A 10,470-nucleotide genomic window follows, 5' to 3' on the forward strand; every position below is an offset into this window, starting at 1 on the left:
CCCATCCTTACATTGTTGATGTTTTCAATGTTTCATCTATCTGTTGTATTCTTTCAAATTCCTTAAGCTTAACCATAGACAAGCTCCTTCTTGGAGTTAACACTATTTATCAAGTATATACCGTATGACCAAGCTATGTATTACTGCTGACTGATGTTTATTCATACTTGGCCCATGTTAGGCACTGCCCTAAGTCCTTTACATGTGTTGTTAGTTATTTAATTATTCCAACATCTCCATGTGGTTGATACCAGCAAAACTTCATTTTACAAATGATGAAAACGAGACACAGAGAAGTTATCTTGTTCAAGGACACAGGAATTGGCAAAGCCAGAACTTGACTCCAGGAGTCTGACTTCAGACCATGTATCTTTTTCTTTTCTTGTTTTATTTTTCTTAGAGACAGGGTCTCGCTCTGTTGCCCAGGCTGGAGTACAGAGCAATCTTGGCTCACTGTAGCCTCAAACTTCTGGGCTCAAAACTTCCTCTTGCCTCAGCCTCCCGAGTAGGTGTGTGCCACTACACCTAGCTAATTTTTGTTTAAATAATTTTTTTGTAGACATGGGGTCTTGCTATGTTGTCCAGGCTGGCCTTGAACTCCTGACCTTGAGCAGTCATCCTGCCTTGGCCTCCCACAGTACTGGAATTATAGGCACAAGCCACCACACCTGGCCCCCATGTACCTTTGACTTCTATGCCATGCTGACCTGCATTTTATTGTTGATCAAACTGGTGAAACTTATGAAAATGCTCTCTAGAGGATGAATTCTTTTTTTTCTTTTCCTTTCTTTCTTTCTTTTTCTTTCTTTTCTTTCTCTCTCTCTCTCTTTCCTTCCTTCTTTCCTTCTTTTCCCCTTCCTTCCTTCCTTCCTTCCTTCCTTCCTTCCTTCCTTCCTTCTTTCTTCTTCTTCTTCTTTTTTTTTTTTTTTTGAGACAGACTCTCACTCTGTCACCCAGGCTGGAGAGCAGTGGCATGATGTTGGCCCACTGCAAACTTTGCCTCCTGGGTTCAAGTGATTCTTCTGCCTCAGCCTCCTGAGTAGCGAGATTACAGCTGTGTGTCATCACACCTGGCTAATTTTTTATGTATTTTTAGTAGAGACGGGGTTTCACCATTTTGGCCAGGCTGATCTCGAACTCCTAACCTCAAATGATCTGCCTGCCTTGGCCTCCTAAAGTGCCGGGATAACAGGCATGAGCCACCGTGCCTGGCCTCTAGAGGACAACTCTTTTTAAGGTAAATAACAGAACTTTTAAAGTCAGGAGGTCTCTGTGTCTGTCTAGGAACCCATGCTGTATTAAGTGGTGACAAAGTAGTTTGGAAGTTTAGCACCAAAGGACTAAGGTTTCTTGGGAACACAGTGCACTTTATTCCACCTTTTAAGGTAAACATACTTCAAAGAAAAGGACATTTTAAAAAACCTTGCTGAAGAGTTTTTAAGGAATGTAATATATTTTTTAAAAAGGTATTATCACTTCTTTATTAATTCATATTTGGCAAAGAACTTTCTAGAAGTATTAGGAATCAGCCTCACTCAGAAATTTGATGTTAAAGGTTTGTAAAGAATATCTACTTATGCCCATTCATAATTAATAGGGATTCTTCTTTTTCTTTTAAGGTTAAAAATGTTTTCTTTTTAGTTATTTCAGCTTTATTCAGGTTGAATACAGGTGTTCCAGCCAAATAAAGTAAGGTAAGAGGGGTGAGAGGGTTTCAGGCAGAGAAAAAAACATGTAAAAGGACACGAAGTTGTAGCATGGTCTGGCCAGCAAACTTTAAATAGGAGGGAAGTCCATTATAATGGAAGGAGCAGGGGCTTAGGAAAAGGTTTAAAAAATTAATTATTCTTGAGTCTTGGTTTTACCCTCTGTGAAAGGAGATAATTGTTGCTCTTTTGAGGACTAGAAATAATTTTTTGTTTGTTTGTTTGTTTGTTTGTTTGAGACAAGGTCTCACTCTTGTCACCCAGGTTGGAGTGCAGTGGCGCGATCACAGCTCACTGCAGCCTCAAACTCCCAGGCTGACAGAATCCTCTCCCCTCAGCTTCCCAGGTAACAAGGACTACAGGCGTATGCCACCATGCTCAGTTAATTCTTAAAATTTTTTTGTAGAGATGGTGTCTTGGCTATGTTACTCCCGCCTTATGCAGTCCTCTCACTTCGGCTTCCCACAGTATTGGGATTATATCAGTACAGGTGTGAGCCACTGTGCCTGGCCACAAATAATGTATTTAAATTGTTCAGTAATGGACCTGACACCCAGGTTTCCACATTGGTATTATCATTATGTTGTTATCAGTTTTTTTCTTTTTGTCTTTTGATTTGTTTTTCTGAAAAATATTACATTACATGGTTCAAAACCCAAAAAGTGTAACGTTCTCTCTTTCGTCTTTGTGCCTCATCTGTCAAGTCCCTTCTTCCTGGTCCCTGCAGGTAACCACTGTCCTGTTTCTAATGTAGCCTGCATTGTTCCCTGATGCTCTGTGGGAATATGAGTATCTCTTCTGTATTTCCTGCTTTTACACAAAAGGTAGCGTATTATATACATGCTTCAACATCTTCCTTTTGGTTTTCACTTAACTATACATCTTAGAAATCTTTCCATATCACTTTATAAGAGGCTTCCTCTTATAAGCCATATATATTATTTTTTTTTGGACAGAGTCTCGCCTGTTGCCCAGGCTGGAGTGCAGTGGCGCGATCTTGGCTCACTGCAACATCCGCCTTCCAGGTTCAAGTGATTCTCCCACCTCACCCTCCTAAGTAGGTGGGATTACAGATGCTGCCACTGCGCCCACCTAATTTATTTTTATATTTTAAGATTCAGGTGGCCAGGCACGGTGGCTCACGCTGTAATCCCAGCACTTTGGGAGGCCGAGGTGGGCGGATCACCTGAGGTCAGGAGTTCAAGACCAGCCTGGCCAAGGTGGTGAAACCCCGTCTCTACCAAAATAAAATAAAATAATTAGCCAGGCATGGTGGCTGACACTTGTAATCCCAGCTACTTGGTAGGCAGAGGCAGGAGAATTTCTTGAACCTGGGAGGCTGAGGTTGCAGTGAACTGAGATCGTGTCATTGCACTTCAGCCTGGGAGACAAGAGCAAAACTTGGTCTCAAAAAAAAAAGAAAAGAAAAAAAAAAAAGACTCATGGGTAATTGCAGTATAGTCCAGAGAGTTCCCATGTGCCTTCACTAAGCATCCGCCAATGTAATACCTTACATAACCTTAGTACATAGTCAAAACTAGGAAGTTGACATTGGCATAATGCCATTAACTCAGGTAAGAGACCTTATTTAGATTTAACTGATTTTTACATGCGTTCTTTTTTTGGAAGGGGGTGTACGTTTTTCTACAAAATTCTGTTATCCTTGTAGATTCAAGTAGCCATCACTACAATTGGGATACAGGAACTGTTCCAGCATAGAAAACCCAGCCAAATATCTTACCTTCCTAGGTGCAAGAATCCTATTTCCAACTTTTAAAATTCCCTATGGGCCTGAGTACTTAATGGGTGCTTAATAACGACTAGTTGAAACACTAAGTAAAAAACAAAATAGAACTCACAGCTGAAAAACAGATGAATCAAGATAATTTAGAAAATAATAAAGTTAAGACTACTTTCTTAAATATGAGCTATTCAGGGTGACTAAGTGATGATTTATAATTTCTCTTCATGGAGTCAGAACACTTAAAAGTGCTAATGATCTGAAATAAAGCTTCTCTAAAACATAACTTTATTTTTCAAAGCAATTCTACTATTTATAATATTATGTTGGTATGATGAAGTTTGTTATCCCTAGTTGACAGAATAGGACACTGAGACTAAGAGAGGAAAGAAAGGCCGGGCACGGTGGCTCAGACCTGTAATCCCAGTACTTTGGGAGGCTGAGGTGGGCGGATCACCTGAGGTCAGGAGTTCGAGACCAGCCTGGCCAACATGGTGAAATCCCCATCTCTATTAAAAAATAAAACAAAACAACAATAAAAAAAGTAGAAAAATTAAATTAACCGGGCACGGTGGCAGGTGCCTATAATCCCAGCTACTTAGGAGGGTGACGCAGGAGAATCGCTTGAACCCAAGAGGTGGAGGTTGCAGTGAGCCGAGGTCACACCACTGCACTCCAGCCTGGGTGACAGAGTGAGACTCTGTCTAAAATAAATAATAATAATAAAATAATAAAAAGTAATAAAGAGAAGAAAGAAAGCTAACAGTGAGTACCAAAGATGGCTATTTCAGTAGGTTCTTCTAACAGCTATATGAGGTGGACGTCGTTATTTCCATTTCAAAGAAGAGAATGTGGACTCTCTGAGGTCCAGTAACTTGCCTGTGGTCAGTTTATGTCAGAGACAAGATTCCAAATCCCACATTCTCACCCCCACTCCAAAATGAATGTTTTCCTCAAGAATAAAAGTCAAATAACTCAGGCCAGGCATAGTAGCTTATGTCTGTAATCTCAGCACTTCGGAAGGCTGAGGCAGGAGGATTGCTTGAGCCCAGGAATTCAAGACCAGCCTGGGCAATAGAGTGAGATCCTGTCTCCACAAAAAATAAGACAAATTAGTGGAGTGTGGTGGCACATGCCTGCAGTCCCAGCTGCTCTGGACACAGGAGGATTGATTGAGCCTGGGAGGTAGAGGCCGCAGTGAGCTGTGATCACACGCCACTGCACTTCAGCCCGGGTGACAGAGAGAGACCCTGTCTTCAAAAATAAAGACAGAGTCTTTAAATAAGTAAGTTACATAAGAATTCAGGTTGCTTGTCTCTGCCCCCTGTTTTTAAAAAAGTGTCGGTGGTAGTGGTATCTTAGTACATTACCTACTTATAAAGGATAACGTACTATAATAGTTAATATAAGTGGTTGAGGGCTTTGAAGTTAGCCAGACTTCTCTCCAAGTACCAGCTCAGCCACCCTCTAGCTTTGTGGACTCTGGATGTGTTGCTTTATTTATTGAAGCCTCGTGGACTCATCAATAAAATAGACAACCTGGTTGTTCTCCACCAGGTTGAGGGAATTCAATGGAATGAAACCTGGAAAGCACTTAGCAAAGTGCCTGGTACATACCAGTCATTCAATAAACAGCAGCTGTTAGTGTATATGAATCTATGGACTTCCCACTTCTGAGATCAAAATATAAGCAAATAAATATTTAGATTGTGTTATGTGCAAAGCCACATACTATTGTTGGAATTAATGGAGGGACACAGTGATTTATTTTTTTTGGACTTAAAAATACTTGTCAAAATTTAGAATGCTATCTTTTCTATAAATTTTTTAAAGTCATCAGTTAAGTTACTATATTTTCAAATTGAAAGGCTGCCACTTTTTGTTTTTTTCAAAGTTCCTGATTTTGGGTTTAAATGAGTGGATTTTCCAAAAATGAAGGATTTGAATTAGATCTTACGGAGGTGCTGGCAACCCCATCTCTATTTTATTTACCTGGACATATTCATTACCTGAGAAATGGTCAGGTGGAGAGGCAGCTGATATGGATTTGTGTGTGTGTGGTGGGAGTGGGGGTGCTTGCTGCATACAGCTTTCGTTAATATTAAAAGATAACTGCGTACACTCAACAGGCATTGCGATTACAGTCACATTCTCCTGTCATCCAGGCAATGGCGCTCTGCCTAGCACAATGTTTGTTTGTTCAGGGCGAGACTAATGGTTGAGGTATTTGTGAGAAGCATTTGTATCGCAGTGACAGACTGCAGGGCGCTCTTTCCTGTGTTACAGATTGCTAGGAAATTGGATAGGACCTCCCATGCCTTCCCTCAACACAAGCCTGTGACATACATGAAAATAGCGGTGGGGGTGGGGTGGAGAGCCAGGGACCCTGTGGAAGTGAGCTGCATATCCCATACGGCCTGGAACATCCAGCCTGCACGTAGCAATATAGAGCATCCTTGGCACTGCATGGAAAATGGACTGATACTCTCTTGAGGGCCTCTTGGAAATCTCAAAGTAAGTGAAGAAAGAGGAAGAAAGATAGCTTTGCTTGACAGTTCTCATCAGAAGCCTAAATGATATAGTGTCAGGCTGAAAGTTGGAGGCTGGATTGGTGAGGTTGGAGTCAGATGGGGGTAGGATAGTGGTTCTCAACTCTAGATGAAAATTATAACCTCCTGGAGGCCCATTGAAGGGTGTTGTCTTTAACCTCCCAGGTGATTCTCCTGTACATCTGGGATTAAGAGCCACTGAGATCCACACCCTGATGATAAAGCAAAGCAAAACACCAATGAGGGCAAATAAAAATCCGGAAACAACCCACAATGGATGAATAGGTCCCGTATTTCCTAATGAGGCCACTGGCCTTCCCAGTTGGCTGAAATTTCTCTCTTCACATTCTGAAAATGGATCCACTGGGCAAATATCCTGTTGATAGCTAAGTCCACCCAACTGCATTTTCTAGTGTGTGGGATATGGCTACTCTGCTTGCTCCAGAGTGAGAAGCAGGAAGTTCCCTTTGGAATCATTATTTAAAGGCTCCCTGGGACCTCAGGCTTTAAACAGAAATATATGCTGCATTCTAAGGGGTATTGTGTTTAACTGTTAATAATTGTTCCTTTCATATGAGAGATATTACTGTGTAGGGTGGACAAAAATCCTCTGAGAAAACCATGTGTTTCATATTTACCATGAATAAGTCTTTCCCTCTCAAAAATCATAATTTGGGAATCATTCTTTTCCTGTGAACACTGGAAAGTTTTTTTTTTCTCTTTCTCTTTTTCTTCTGTTCTTTTAATAGGAACTGTAATAAAAGTTCCCATTGGGGAAAGCTTTCATTTTGACGTGATGCAGTCAGTGGCTGTCTCTCTAGGAAAGCCCTGGAAAATGCATTGCTGCATTTTTCTCTGTTGCACGTGTCTTTTCCCCCCTTAGCTTCCTGTCCAAGCACGATGTCACCCACATGTCATCCGTACATCCCAGGTCCCTTTGCAAATGGAAACTACGGAAGAAACAAAAATTGGTTGGGTGCATAAAATCTATTTCAGGAACATCCTAAAGGGTGTATCTTAGAAGCACTAAATTCCAAAGGATTTGCTGACATTTATTGTTCTGCTTCAAATGATTAAATGTCTTTCTGATCACATGATGCCATGTTTTGCATAGTGTGACATATCTGTCCTCTTTTAAATGCATAGGAATCTACAACAATCTCATTTTACTGGTGGGTTTGCTGAAGCTTTATCACAAGACAGTCAGAATGATTGATGAGTGTTCTTCAGGTACGGAAATGCTGCCAACCTGTTCTGTATTTTGTCTTACCAAGAGTTTTGCTCCTTAATTTTCTATTTCAGTTATTTCAGTTACGAATAATCCCTTTTCATGCTAGTAGACATAATCACATTATAAGGGATTTAAAATTTGTCATTTCCCAGTAGTATTTCTTACAGCGTAAGCATTTTTGGTTCATGTACGATTCTTCTCCTTTTATTTTTTAACATGAGGAGATATCATAGGCCAATGTTAAGATTTCCTAATTTTAATGTTAAGAGCTACGCACATATTCTGGGAAAGTAGAGAAGTTAAAGAGTGACCAGACTTTATCTGAAATGGTAGGAATAGGAGACACACTGTTCCATGATGTACCTTGACACGGTTTTTAAAAAGCAACATTTGATTTATGCCTGAGAATCTAATGAGTTTGGTTAAAAGGAGATCTAGTAAGCCAATATTCATTTCTGCCTCTCCCCCTAGATTCCTCCAATCATGTTTGTTTCTGCATCTTTTTTTTTTTGAGATGGAGTCTCGCTGAGTCACCCAGGCTGCAGTTCAGTGGTACGAACTCGGCTCACTGCAAGCTCCACCTCCTGGGTTCATGCCATTCTCCTGCCTCAGCCTCCCGAGTAGCTGGGACTACAGGCACCTGCCACCATGTCCGGCTACTTTTTTTGTGTTTTAGTAGAGATGGGGTTTCACCGTGTTAGCCAGGATGGTCTCGATCTCCTGACCTCGTGATCCACCTGCCTTGGTCTCCCAAAGTGCTGGGATTACAGGCATGAGCCACTGCGCCTGGCCTTGGTAGCCATTCTTGTAAAGCACTACATATCTGTCTCTGACTGAACAGGCTCAGAGATGTAGACAAGTTGGCCTCATAGAAACCTGTTTTCAAGTTCTTCATATCAGAAGCCCAAGGGAGTGGAGGACAGCGATATATCTGGAAAGTGAAAACATGTAGCTGTATTTTTTTGGCCAACATAAAACTACATTTGAATGTAGTAAATTCTCAGATAACTGTGAGCCATGGCCAACCAAAAGCACAGCATATACAAGGAGCATGTGCCAGGTAGACCTTGAATGATCACGTTTAACTTTGTATCTCTAGAACTTGTGTTTCATTTTATTTTTCCCTCCCAAAGTTTTTTTTTTTTTTTTTGAGACAGAATTTTGCTCTTGTCACCCAGGCTGGAGTACAGTGGTACAACCTCGGCTCACTGCAACGTCCACTTCCCAGGTTCGAGTGATTCTCCTGCCTCAGCCTCCCAAGTAGCTAGAATTACAGGCATGTGCCACCACACCTGGCTAATTTTTTTTTATTTTTAATAAAGACAGAGTTTCACCATGTTGGCCAGGTTGGTCTCGAACTCCTAACCTCAGTTGATCCACCTGCCTCGGACTCCCAAAGTGCTGGAATTACAGGCGTAAGCCACTGTGCCCAGCCCCTCCCATAGTATTTTGAGTGGAACATTGCTCATAGAAGAAGTCATATCCTTTTTGGGGTTAGGATGTACATTTCATTAGGTCTTTCCACATACTTAAAAGGTTCTCCGCATGCTGGTAGAATATGTGGTATTGCTCAGTAGATGAATTATATGATTGTGGCAGTTTGAATATATAGATATTATAGATGTTGTAAATACTTTTGTTGTCAGATAGGCAGAGTGAGCTAACTATTTTAAACTAGCAAGAATATTAACTTTAACAGGAGGTTTCTGATTGGTGGCTAAGGCTGTTACAGCTATGTCAGTAATTTTTAGAAAAGATAAGCTGAAAGTATTACTCATTTATATTTATAAATCTAATCCTATGCATAAGCAATGTTGAGCATCGCAAGCATTAATCCCGTGGTACTTGGTGTATAAAGGCCATGTGGAGCTAGACCTGGAAACACACTGTGTACTCATGTCCTATTGAATCTGTGGGTATTTTTCCGCCTTTGGGAGTTCATTTTTCCTGGTGGTTCTGGGGGCTCACTGAGATGTAAGAGTTTTAGATTCTGGTTTCTTCGCCGAAAGACAGCAGAGTTCAAATTAGGCTCATGGACATTCTTGCCTAGTTGCCAATAATTCCTTACACAGTAACGATGGAGGTGAAAGAACACCGAGCAAGCCAAGGGCAGGGAGGGGAAGAGAGGAATCTGGAAGAATTCAGATGGGCTTTCAAGGCAATTAATGTCGATACATTTCCTGTTTCCCACAAGTCAGTTAAATTCTAGCATCAAACCTAAAAATAATTGGTTTTCTTCCTGGAATGGACCATTTGACTGACAAGCCTTTACCTCAGCTATTAAATCCCACTGCCTAAGCCTTAGATTGGGAATTTAAAGTCCATATCGATGGGCGCTTCCAAGTCTTATTTGATTCTTGCCTGCTCTAACACTCCTTTTATGCTTAAATAGCCCTGGAAATGGGGAAGGAAAAGTCAGAAGGAAGAAAATCGGATTTCCAACTTAGATTTCCCTGATTCAGAATTAGGAATTGATTTAATGGGATCTTACCTTCTTTTCTCTTAATTTGAAGAGAAACAGGGTTGTGTATGGGAGTTGTAAACAAAAAAGAACAGTGGAACCTACATTGTAGCAAGGATATGTGACACCTATTTGAGACTGGATGTGTTTTAGAAGTACAGTTTTGGCTGTGCATGGTGGCTCACACCTGTAATCACAACACTTTGAGAGACTGACGTGGGCGAATCATGAGGTCAGGAGTTCGAGGCCAGCCTGGCCAACATGGTGAAACCCCGTCTCTACTAAAAATACAAAAATTAGCTGGGTGTAGTGGCGGGTGCCTGTAATCCCAGCTACTCGGGAGGCTGAGGTAGGAGAATCGTTTGAACCCAGGAGGCGGAGGTTGCAGTGACCTGAGATTGCACCACTGCACTCCAGCCCAGGAGACAGAGTAAGACTCCGTACCCACCTCTCCGAAAAAAAGTACAGTTTTTGGCCGGGCGAGGTGGCTTACGCCTGTAATCCCAGCACTCTGGGCTGATCACCCGACATTGGGAGTTCGAGACCAGACTGACCAACATGGAGAAACCCCATCTCTACTAAAAATACAAAATTAGCCTGGCGTAGTGGCGCGTACCTGTAATCCCAGCTACTCAGGAGGTTGAGGCGGGAGAATCGCTCTAACCCGGGAGGTGGAGGTTGCAGTGAGCTGAGATCGTGCCATTGCACTGAGCCTGGGCAATAAGAGTAAAACTCAGTCTGAAAAAAAAGAAAAGTACAATTTTTATACCAATGATCATTAC

At 41.5% G+C, this 10,470-nt stretch overlaps 1 long non-coding RNA gene across 2 annotated transcripts in view; it reads left to right on the forward strand.

Annotated features, from left to right (window-relative positions):
* The window catches only part of LOC105552489, a 562,990-nt gene that overhangs the window by 139,488 nt on the left and 413,032 nt on the right, over positions 1-10,470 (forward strand). For both annotated transcript variants that reach the window (XR_001008022.1, XR_001008021.1), the window contains exon 4: positions 7,143-7,226. This is a non-coding gene — a long non-coding RNA (uncharacterized LOC105552489). The remainder of the gene's footprint in view (positions 1-7,142; positions 7,227-10,470) is intronic.

This window comes from Mandrillus leucophaeus, unplaced genomic scaffold, assembly GCF_000951045.1.
Source record: "Mandrillus leucophaeus isolate KB7577 unplaced genomic scaffold, Mleu.le_1.0 Scaffold56, whole genome shotgun sequence".
In the NCBI taxonomy this organism is placed as follows: Eukaryota; Metazoa; Chordata; class Mammalia; order Primates; family Cercopithecidae; genus Mandrillus; species Mandrillus leucophaeus.